This window comes from Lutra lutra, chromosome 8 (genome assembly GCF_902655055.1).
Source record: "Lutra lutra chromosome 8, mLutLut1.2, whole genome shotgun sequence".
Taxonomy (NCBI): Eukaryota; Metazoa; Chordata; class Mammalia; order Carnivora; family Mustelidae; genus Lutra; species Lutra lutra.
Window position 1 is genome coordinate 9,868,545 of NC_062285.1, and position 12,429 is coordinate 9,880,973.

Sequence of the window (12,429 nt, forward strand, 5' to 3'; positions counted from 1 at the left end):
ATTAGTACTGGAATATAAAACCTGAAACCATAAAACCCCTAGAAGAAAATATAGGCAATAAGTTCATTGACATTTGTCTTGCTGATGATTTTTTTTTTTTTAATCTGACACCAAAAGCAAAGGCAAAAGAAGCAAAAGTCAGCAAGTGGAACTACATCAAACGAAAAAGTTTCTGTACAGCAAAGGAACCATCAACCAAATGAAAAAGCACAGTACTGAATAGGAGAAAATGTTTGCAAATCATATATCTGATAAGCGGTCAATATCCAAAATATAAAAAGAACTTCTACAAATCTATAGTATAAACAAAACAAAACAATAAAAAGAAAAAACAGAACAAAACAAAAAACCTGAACATGCTGAATATACATTTTTCCAAAGAAAACATATAGAAGACACACAGGAGGCACACAGAAGAAACACAGAAGATGCATAGAAGACGCACAGAAGACCAATGGGTATAGGAAAGGATGCTGAACATCAAAAATCACCAGAGAAATGCAAATCAAGACTGTAATGAGATTTCACTTCATACCTGTCAGATTGACTATGATCAAAAAGATAATAAATAACAAGTGTTGGAAAAGATATAGAGAAAAGAGAACCCTTGTGCACTGTTGGTGGAAAAGTAAAGTGGTGCAGCCATTGAGGAAAGCAATATGGATGTTGCTCAAAAAAAGAAAAAAAAATAGAACTATCACAATTCCACTTCTGGATATTTATCCAAAGAAAATGAAAACACGAACTCAAAAAGATATATGCACCCCCATGTTCATTGCAGCATTATGCACAAAATCCAAGATACAGCGACAACCTTAGTGTCCATCAATGGATGAATGGATAAAGAACACATGTACACACACACACACACACACGCACTGGAATATTATTCATCCATTAAAAACAATGAAATCTTGCCATTTGCAGCAACATGGATGGAACTTAAGGGCATTATGCTAAGTATAGTAAGTCAGAGAGAAGACAAATACCATATGATTTCACTTATATGTGGAATTTAGAAAACAATCTGAACCCATAAATACAGAGAACAGAGGGGAACGTGGGCAAAGTTGGTGAAGAGAGCCGAAAGGTACAAACTTCTAGTTATCATATAAATCATGTTGGCTTAATATACAGCATGGTGAATATAGTTAATAATACTGTATTGCATATTTAAAAGTTGCTAAGAGACAAATAAATAAATAAATAAATAAATAAAAATTTAAAAAAGGGGTGCCTGGGTGGCTCAGTGGGTTAAAGCCTCTGGCTTTGGCTCGGGTCGTGATCCCAGAGTCCTGGGATCGAGCCCCACATTGGGCTGTCTGCTCTGCGAGGAGCCTGCTTCATCTTCTCTCTCTGCCTGCACCTCTGCCTGCTTGTGATCTCGGTCACCAAAAAAAAAAAAAATAAATAAATAAAAATTTAAAAAGAAATAAAAAAGTAGCTAAGAGAATAAATCTTAAAAGTTCTCATAAACAGAAAAGAAATTTTGTAGCTGTATATGTTCACGGATAATAGCTAAACTTACTGTGATGATCCTTTTTCAGTACATCAAACATCAAGTCCTTATGTTGTACACCTGAAACCAGTATTATAGGTCAGTCATACCCCAATAAAATTGTTTTCATAAAATTTTTTAAAGAAATTTATGAAAATATTAAGAAAAGAGCTTTGTGTCTGAGCGGCACAATTTTCCCTTTTTCTAATAGACAAAACCATGGCCAATGTCAGACAACTCCTTCCTCTTTTTGTTAATATTCACACCGACAGGGGGCGCCTGGGTGGCTCAGTCAGTGAAGCACCGGGACTCTTCATTTTGGTTCAGGACAGGATCTCAAGAGTTGTGAGATCCCGCTGGCTTTGGGCTCCACCCCGTTTTGGAGCCTGCTTGAGATTTTCTCCCTCCCTCTCCCTCTGCCCCTCCTCCCACTTGCTCTCTCACTCTCTCTCATCCCTAAAAAAAATAAAAAATAAAAATATTTGCCCCGACAGGACATACCCAGTTTCATTACAGGATCTTCAGGGGCTTTAAACAAATTCATATGTGTTGCCCTCCATTTAGGAACGGGGGTCAGAGAGAGCCACACTAAGTGATTTCTGCCTCCGCGAGTCACTAGAGGAATGGCTCCAACTCTTTCTCCTCCTCTAAGCTCTCTCTGGTTCCATGCTCATTTATTTGATGCTTATCTTGCTTCTAAGGAACATCTTGGGTTTTATATAATATCTTTCATTGGCAAGGTAATTCATTTTTGCATATTCACTCCATAACTTCCAGGTGCTATAATGAAGGAGGGAAATGTGAGAATACGAAGTTTTAGGGACAAACATTATTTCATTGTTTGACCTTTGTCGAGTTATTCATCATGTTGTCTTACTGTCTTCCAGAGACAGGGATGGGGACTGCTATCAGTCACCGCTGCGTATTGTTCTCAGTGCCTTGATAAACTATGCGAGCTTATTGTCCAGTGGACTGAAGAACCCTCAGCACCTTCCAGAACATCTCCATTTCCCTGGCTGTGGGCCAAGACTAAGTTCAGAGGTCACAGATCTAGCAAGATACTGGGTTGTATTCCAGATCCTCAAATAGGAGAGAGTCAGAGCGCACCATTATTTTCCCCACCCCACTGTTATTCCCATGGGCGTTGTAACTTCAGATTATTACTGAGGTGCTGCTTGTGCTAATGCAGGACAGGGACCTCCTTTGAGCCTGGGAGTGAAGAATCCAGCGTTCAGTGATCCAGCCGTGTTCCAGGCTGTTCCCTGCTCTGTGCCACCCAGCTGAGAGCAATCTTGGCTTCCTGCGAGCACAGAGCACTGATGCCCTGGTTTGCACTTTCAGACAACTGACCGTTCTGATCACAGCATCTCGTCCTTTCTCTCTGTGTTTAGCCTGCTGTTTTGCTTGGCTAATCTGCATGGAATTCTTCTAATTCCAATAAACAGAAGTATAATGGGTATTTCCCTGGCCGACTGTATCTGCTAAGCCCGTTGGGTATAATGAAGCAGGGAAGCGGATTTTTCTTACTTTGGAAAAGACCATTTAATTGGTCTTTTGAGGAGGAGGCTCCGGTGTCAACTAGGACTTCAATATGACCAAACAATCTCGGCATTGCCCGCCTCCTTTAAACGCCCTGCTTCAGGTGAACTCTGATCTGCGAGGGCTCTGGAGTGCACAGAGTTAAAATATTTCCCAGTCCCCCAATCTTTGTCTTCTGCATCCCTGACCCAGGGTGGGGCTCAGGGTCTTGACCTTGTCACTCTTCCTGAGGACAAGAGGCAAGGAACAGATGAACCCAACTGTGAATTCAGTGTCCCAGAAAAGAGAAGCAAAAATCCTTTTTAGCACACTGACCTATCCAAATCCTCCGGTAGTCTTCTGTGATGCTTGCGGATCGCAGTTGCTAGCCGGAAGAAAATGTGGCATTGGCTTGGCTAGGATATGTATAAGCAAAAGGTAAACGAGTTACTTCTTTTTCTTTCCCATTTTTGAGGCTGGTAAGTAGGAGAACGAACACGAGGCAGGCTTGGGTGAATGCAAACAAGACCCCTATAGGCAGCACAGTGTATTCATGTAAAAATATGCCTAGACAACATAACTTGTCAGGGAGGATTATTTCTACTTAGTGAATCTGCAGGAGCCCCTTTGCTCCACCATTCAGAATTTGACTAGAGAGGAGAGTGGGGAAAGAGAGAGAGAGAGAGAGAGAGGGAGAAAGCGCGCATTAGTGAACCGCTACTGTGGCATTGATGTTTGAGTGTACTTCTGAACCAGCTTTTGTTGAGACTATCAGTGTATCAGTGTAGAAAGCATGCGCTGTCCCAAATCCGCTGTTACTATGAGAAATGAGGAGCTGCTTTTAAGGTATGTTGTTGTGTCCTTTGTTTTTAATGTGTGCTTTTCTAGTTTCTAGAGCCGGCTGAGACAATAATCACGCTCGACATCAAGTAGCTTCCTTATCTTAGAGGGGGGGAAAAGAATCTAGAGAGAGAGAGAGAGAGAGAGGGAAACGAAATCGAGACCAAGGACTGGGAGAAAGGGAGCCAGCGAGAGAAAGGGAGAGGACTGCCCAGTGCGAGTTATATTTGCACGCGTTGCCTTTTGAAAGCTTATCATGAATTTGTTCCCTGCTATTTGTGAGTGGCCAGCGGATAATTTTAAAGGCTCTGAATCTGGCTCTTGGTCTGTCTTTTCCTTTGCAATGTCTAAGCCTCTCATTATCATGCACTCTGCATGGAATAATCACCGAAAAAGGAGCTAAGGAGACTCCATATTAGACTTGCGTTCCCAATACCGCTCTAATCTGGACTTAGCCTACCTAAATAGTCCTTCTCTGTTACCAGGTTTGGATCAGTTTATCCTGTTTGCCAAAATGTGTACCTGTTTAAAGACCTCTGTTCATGCATGGCGTCCTGGGTCCCTATGTATTGAAAGCAAATATTTGTCTCCTGCTTCTGTGTTAGGGTTCGATCACATACCAAGAATGAGCCACCACTGACCTTTTGGGAAGCAGAGAAAGAATTATGATGGAATTGGCATCCTGCTTTGAAAAATGTAGTCTTTTGTTTATTTGCTAGCAGACATTGTAGCACTGAATACATCTTTGGGTCTGACAATGGGACCGGTTGAACAATGGAGCTGTCAAACTAGCTTAATGCATGTCTGGGGCTTTTTTTTTTTTTTTTTTTTCTTTCTCAACACCCTTTTTATCTGCTTTAATCTTGTTTGTATAGACTCAACAGAATGAAGAGCTTTTAGAGCGGCTTGTTTGTGGTTTTGTGCTTTTAAAAAAATTGAATATCTACCATTCATAGAGCTTTTTGCATTTTTCAGCGATGTTGGTTGGATTAAGTTAGAGATTTATTGCTTACCTCTCTGTTAACTACAGAAAGCAATGTATTGATTGAGACTGCTTGTAATACCATTATCATTCTGGCAAATACCTTGTTATCAGACATGCCTCTACAGTGTTTAATGCTGGAGGATTTTAAATTTGCCTGTTTGGTGGACTCCCGGAACATAGCAGGAAAGAGAAGTTAAGGGGCATATTTTTGATATTTAAGTAAATTGTCATTTCTAGCCTCTTCTTCCTCTTTTGGCGTCCAGGTAGATAGATGGTTTGGAAATTCAAGGACACGTGAGAACTTTTGCCCTTAGAATATTGGTCATAAACTATTGTTCCATAACATATTTAAGTTATTAAGTTCAAGGTCTCTGTGGAACAAATTGATTGTTGATATATGGTTATGTGCTCATCAAATGCATTTTTATGCACAGCAAACATTTCTCATGTCTTCAGAAATCTTGCTTTTTATAAAAGAAGCACTGGTTTCTAAGGTGAAAACAGTTCAAAAAGAGGAAATGGGGAAAATCTGTTTCAAACTTCTCAAATATTGAAACCATTCTTACTCTCATGCTTAATGTAAAAGAACTGGTCCTACAATGCTAAGTGGCCGTTGATTTACATGAAAATTATCTTACTAAGGTTGGTTTCTTTAAAGAATTTCTCTTATCTAACATTTGAGTGTCTGGCTTAATTGGTTGTTCGTGCCACAGCAAAATATTGAAAAATATTCGTATATTTACAAAGGAAGATTAAGGACCTAATTTTTGAACACGAAAGAGAATCAGCTTAAAGGGCAAAAAAAAATTTTTTTTTAATATTTAGTTACAAATATTTCCTCTTGAATTGTACTGTGGTTCAAATTAGGGATGCTCTCAGTAAATAAGGAGCAAAAAGCATTCTGCATAAAAAACACAGGGAACATTAACTATTTTTTAGAGTTTGGACATGCATTTTAATTTTTTTTAACTTAAGGTGAAATGTTATGAAATATCTAATTCAAAACTATTAAAATTAATGTTTCAGGCTAAATAAATTGCATTCTCAAGTGTAAATTTTCTGTTGCCAGTATATTCAGAGCCTGGGAGGACCCAAAAGGTATTTGTAGTAGAATAATATTTCAAAAGTTATCCATTGTGAATAGAGTGGATTTTAAATGCATACTTAATATGTTCTCTTACTTCCAATGGGATCTGGACTGCTCATTCCATCGGGTATGCCAATAATTGCTTTTAGGATGAGCTCATAAAAGGTAATTGGCGAAGCTTTATATCTGAAGCCCACTGTTACCAGCACCCCTCGATTCTGCTTTCATGGGAAATTTTTATTCCAAACAAAGGCTGCAAAGCAATTTTTTGTGGTTTGGGAGAAAAGTAGTCCTCTGTGCTCCCTAGCTGCTTGTCAGTAGCACACTGAAATAAGGAAATAACTTGGAAGCCTCCATGTTGAATTTTTTGACTCTATTACAATTATTTACCCGTGATCTATTCACTTTAATCCCTGGGTGGTCATAATTAGGTCCAAGAACAAGGGAGATCCTTTCTCACTTTGCTTCTCCTGTGGTTTGATCGATCACCAGCTTTCGGAATTCGGGGACCCCCAGTCCTGTGTCCAGCTTGCAGGTATCTTTTCCTTTAGCCTCCCGGGGACGGTGTGAGGCCTAAAGTTGGCAAACTTGTCTGCATCTAATTGCACAGCAGTAAGAAGATATGTAATCTGTATCCTGCCATTAGCCTCCACGTGGGATGATCCCCCCATAGTGACCTAAACAAATGTCAAAGTAAATTTTAATTCTAAGCCTTGACTTGCAGAAAAGGAAGAGCAAAAGATTCAAACTGGGAAAATGGCTTCTTTCAATAGAGTAACGATTGTGCCCAGAGTCCCTTCACACACGAGCCTTGGGAATACTCACACAGCTGTGTTCGGCCGAACACAGACCGAGATCTGTAAGCTCCGCGTATTAATGCTCTTTTATTTATTCAGATGAAACCTCACATTTTTTTTTTCTTTTTTAAAATAGGAGTGTGTGCTGTTGCAAAAATACCCCTTTGGGGCTAAAAAACAAAGAGCATTTGATTAATATTCTTATCTTGAACTTGATGGCAAGTGCAGATTGTGCTTGAATACCTAGGAAGTCATTCACAGAATGATTCAATACCAATTATTGTCATCAGGGGGGTTAATTAGGTGAAAATGTGACTGACGGAAAGTTCATTGTGCTCCGCCCTGGAAACGCCCAGGACAGGTAAAGTGCAGAAGGAGGAGGGTTGTGTGGAGATGGCGGTTCTGGGCTTAAGGGGCCAGAATTTATAGAGGAAAACCATCCCATGAGCTGGTGTAACTGTGGCAGAGGGGAAATAAGAAATGCCCAACTTCATTTCTCGAATGGCGAGGTCTGTAAAGTCATTAAGAAGACGCAGTTCATTCATCGGCACGTTCCCAGCCCCGTAGCATTTCTCTGAACCTTTTCCAGCAGGAGAAAGTTATGGTCCATTCTGTGGCACAGTAATGCCTTGGTTCGTCTTCATCAGCCGTCACTGCATTTCTTTCCACACTTTGGTAATTCCTGGGGGCGTTGGTGGACACGGGCGGGTTTCCCCCCTCCCTAAAACTGTTGCTTCTCTGATGGTTATTGGCTTTGGGAGTTTTTCTGAACTCGCGGTGACTTTTGTTCTGTAGTTAAGACCAAGGCAGTGGTTTGGAGAGGACTGAAGTTCGTGGCATTTTCTTAACTGACATTGGGGAGAGGGTGTTGGAGGAAGGAAAGCATATGTGAGGCTTTAATGTGTTGCCCATTAAGAACTGAAATGAGGTGTCCAGGGGCTGCAGCACCTTTCCAATCACATGGTAGCAGTCTACAGAGATGGGAGTAACACGGAAGCTAGGCATACACGTAAGTGTGTGTGTGTGTGTGTGTGTGTGTGTGTGTGTGTGTGTGTGAGAACCTCCACTCAACTCTGAAAAGTGCTTGTTAACCCTGATTTGGGATGAGGTACCCTTTGTTCCCACACCCAACCTTCTGCTTCATGCAATGTCGTTAGGGATTATCACGCACAGGTATGTTTCGCGACTCTGTCGCTTTTTTCTCTGGCGGTGACTGATCTCAGCCCATTTTCTTATATGTCAAGACCATCACGGTTAACAGGAAATGGCATCTGTGGGGAGGAGATGACACCAGCCCGGAATGACATGTATTACCAGGGCAGCTTGGGCTGTTACCTCAGCCCATTCCAAGTATCCACCCATGACTGGCTGCTTGGGATCAGGGTGAATCACTGGAGTTTGTAAGGCACAACTTGCCAGCATGCTCTCCGAGAACGATAAAAACTAGGATATCCCCCGGAAAATCATTCAGCTTGACAAATTTAGGAGGGCTTGAGATTGAAAGTTGTAACAATGATACACCCACGACACCTGGCTTTTTTAATCCCTGTCTTGAGAAAGGTTGCAGCTGCAATGGGTTAAAAAAAAATCGCTTTTGGACTCTGTGAACTGGCTTACCCATTCATTCAGATGTGATTCAGGAAACGTCTCTGGAAATGAAAACTCCCAGAGCCGGTGGTAAGAGGCGTGGTAAGTTCCAGCAATTAGGATTCATTTGGACCCTCTCTTTGGAAACTGACCCGATGGAAAGGGATAGAGACCTCACCCCAAGCCCCAGGATGCTCAGGGCCCGCTCTCTGTAAACCACAACCTTCCCCTTCCCTCTGGTTTAGGCTGTTGGCCGTCAAAATGGAAGGTGTCAGCGAAACTTTAATACTGTCAGAACAATAGGATTAGAACTGGCTTTCTCTTTTCCTTTCTACCTGCCAGTTCCAGGTTGAAACAAAGATTGGGCTGGCAGGATTGGATGGTATGGGGGAGATTATGATTGGAAGTAAGGAATAAAACCAAAATTTATTAACAGTCTATGCCTGGCACTACATTGGGTGGGTTTTAAAAATTTTATATAAGTTAATCCTCACAAACATCTGAGAGTGACAGGTAGACATGTTTCCATAATTTTAAAGATGAAAAACTGAGACAGAGAAAGGTAGAGTAATGGCTCTGCAGGCCCACAGCCTGTAAGGGAGGGATTTGAACTCAGGACTCATCCAGACTCCTTCCCCGCTAAACTGAAAGCATAACTGCTGGATATCTGACACTTTAAAGTCATCTGTTCCTCTCGTGCTGCATTTGCACCACAGATTTTGACTTGCACGTGCCTCAGGGTTTTGCCACGGAGGAAGTGGTAAGAAAAAAAATAATGAACACGAAAGGAAAACTCGCAGTGGTGTTTGCTTCTGGCTTCTAATGACTCCCCTTCTGTCCTCACTCATCTGCCTTCTAGTTCATGAGGTCTTTGAATTAAAGCATGCTTTGCCTTGCTTTCCTCGGGCCTTAAGCTCTACAGTGGGAATAGGCATTGGCAGAAAAAAGAGAGAATTTTGAAACATTATGAAGTTGAAATGTAACTTTTGGTCTGTCAGAGGGGCCAAAACCTGTCCTATCGCAATCATAACCAATCACTGCACAAATATATATTGAAGTCAATCTGAGACGTAGTTCCAGACACCTAGAAACTCACAACAGTCATCAAACAGAGGAAGCATAGCAGGTAGAAAGGCATCAGGGTGTGAGGCAGAGGACTGGGAGTTGAACTGGCCTGTGCAGTAAGAATGAGTGAGGAGGATAACTGTCCTGTTATTAAAACAAAGCAAAGCAAGATCCTTAACTCCCTCTCCTTTCTTCCCCAGACCCAAAGTCTTTCACACCTCTCCTGCTCCCTAACCTTGCCATATTCCTACGAAATAGGACAAATGTACCTTTTAGCCTCCAAAGCGTCTTGAGACTGAACTATGGGGTAACATAAAGGTTTACACTCAGGAGTGGAGATAAGATAGAATAGGACACGTTCCACTTAGCTTGGGAAGATAGCTAAGTCACCTGTTCATGAAGACTTAGGGTAGTTCTTTTAAGCAGAGGGAAAAAAAAAAAATATTTGCCCCTAATGGACTTTAGGGGAATTAGAATCAAAAGCAAATTTAAATAAAGAGAATAAAGAGTCATCTGGGATTTTCAAAAACTTCTATCATAAGCTAAAAATGGCTAGAGATTTGAACCATATTATAGGGGAAAAAATAAATTTCCTGTACTCAAAACCTTAATGTATTTTCAATCTACATGTCATTTTAATAGCTTTGTTATGTAATTGCTGTAGTAATAATTAGGTTAGCACATTGCACCTTTTATTCAAGGATCATGGTGGACTAAGATTTTTTGGCCATTTGTCCCTATGAGGAAACGATGGCCATGCACATGACAGAGGTCTAGCTGATGAATCAGTACATCAAATGACGCATTCCCCGTGTCCATCATCAACTCTTTGACAGAATCAGATGCAGAATCAAACAGGTTTGGTTCTTAAATCTTCTCACCTTTTTCACTCAGTTGGAAAGTAGCATTCACCTTCAAGAGTGTGGCCTGCACACACCCTGTCAGGTGGTTTCTGGTCCTGGTAACCAAGGCTCTGTGACAGCGACGCGTCATCATTGTGGGCAAAGCGGATTCTTGTGTTTTGTTTTACAGAAACCCGAGATTTTGCCCTCTTTATCTTCATTCTTCTTCCAGATGTATTTGTTTAGGAAAAAAGAGAGAGAGACATTCGGGCACATGGGGCTGTCGTACCTCTGGGGCTGCCTCTCCAGCTGAGGTTTGGACTGTTGACAAGATCTGCCTCAGACAACCCCACCCCAAGGTTTCAAAATCGCATTTCCTTGTCCCCGCCCCCCACCCCGCCACCTGTTGCTGCTTTCTCTCTCTCTGTGGACCTCCTGTCTGCCCCACTGCTGTGCCCACCCAGCTGTTGGGCTCAGCTGTTGCATTTCATCAAGCAGAAATTTCTCCTTTTTTCATGGAACAACACGTGACAGTAAGATGAGAACTTGTGGCCAATTGGGGACAATCTTTTGTGGGGGTTGGGAGGGGTGATGTTGGAAGGCACATTGCCAGAGAATTAAACGCCTCATTCTGATGGTATAAATTTTGTTCCTGCCGCCAGCCTGGCACCAGATAAGGGTACCTGGTGTAGTCCGACCCATCTCGGGATCTTCCGGAAGCCAATGGAACATTCCTCCAGAGGTTTTCACTGAGTGCCTTCGTGTGCAGAGCACCACACTAGACCTTTTGCCTCTTCCCACTGTTTCTTCACTCTTCTCCATGTTCACGTCCTGTGTCCTCACTTCATGGGACACACAGACTTGCATCCTCCCCCTCCCGCCCTCTGGTCATGTCTGGAAAGGAATCCCCTGGCTCACTCCAAGACAGCTGTTCCCAGTTCAGAAACCAGCTCTGGTCAAGGCGAGGCAAACTTGCAGATAAGCAACCAAACACAACTCCCTTCACTTTGATAGTCACCTGCCTCCTCAGACATGCAGCTGTAGGGGGAAGCTTCTGGCATTGCCTGGCTGCCATCTGAGAGAGAAAGCTAAGAGGGGGAACAAAAAGAAGGCAGCGCCGGTATCATGGAGAAAGGCAAGAGGAAGGCCAAGGTGGAGAGGGAAGTGATGAGCTGGCTGGGCTCTGGGTCTGACAGACCCACGGTGTTAGCATTTCATTCCCTTGGAATGGAAGCTTCTGGAAACTCTAGAGGGGCGTCTCATTTCGGAGCACGAAGGTATGTATACAGAGAACCATCTTCATTTTGAGGACCTCTTCAGAAGGAAGATAAATTCGCCATTATGTATTTTTGCTTTATTAAAAACAGATTCAGAAAAACACAAGATTGCAAAAAGCCAGTAGCAGCTGTTCTCGAGGGAGAGTGACTACTTAAAATTCCCGTAAAAATGTAAAATAAGACTTTAATAACTGCTTCATCTTTATTGGCATTTAATTTTATTTAAGTCCTTTCAGGGATGTGACAAAGTCACCATTAAAGATTTCAATTGAAAATAGGGGCTGGGAGGGGGTTAATGAATAGTAAAGTATCGTTTTAAATTTATAATTCGTGATAAAGGTGTTTTTAAGGGATACCTTATGGGATGAAGAAAAAAATATATTTAAATGTAGCACGTAAGGATCTGTTTGGGTTTTTTTAAGCACATGAAAAACACCATTGTTTATGTTTGCAAGTTGCTAATGAAACTGGAATAAAGAAGAATAAACACATGGCCACAAAGTCAGATACTCTCTCAGGTACTTAAAATTCATGTGGATTTCAAATTTATTGGCTAGAAATGATGGGAAATCCCCTCATAGGGCCTGTATTTCTTGCTCCAAATGGCTCTGAGCACATTAGGCTTTTATTTATTTTTTTTTTCCTAAGCTAAAACAGCTATGTTCATAACATTTGAATTTGAAAATGTGATAGGGGAAAGATGTTTTAGATTCCAGTTTGTAACGGTGAACCAGAAGTGGAGGGGGTAGGGGAGAGACCCTTTCGTGAAGGAGGCTTTTTGAGTAAACGGAGCAGGGCTGATACAACTATGGTAGCGTAGCCGAGAGTCTCGTGCTTTTAAAGAGATTGCAATATGTGACGTCGTGTGTGGGAACAATTAAGAAATGGAAACTTGTCATAAAGTAGACAAGGTGGTCTGTAGGGGAAAGATAA

The 12,429-nt window shown here is 41.7% G+C and overlaps 1 protein-coding gene across 4 annotated transcripts in view; it reads left to right on the forward strand.

Annotated features, from left to right (window-relative positions):
• Positions 1-12,429, forward strand: part of CELF2 (CUGBP Elav-like family member 2) — a 508,648-nt gene that overhangs the window by 197,082 nt on the left and 299,137 nt on the right. For 3 of the 4 annotated variants that reach the window (XM_047741375.1, XM_047741377.1, XM_047741376.1), the window contains exon 1: positions 3,842-3,862. The exons of the other annotated variant lie outside the window; for it this stretch is intronic. The gene's annotated coding sequence lies outside the window, so the exon portion shown is untranslated. Of the gene's footprint in view, positions 1-3,841; positions 3,863-12,429 lie in introns of those variants that run through there. 4 annotated transcript variants of the gene reach the window in all.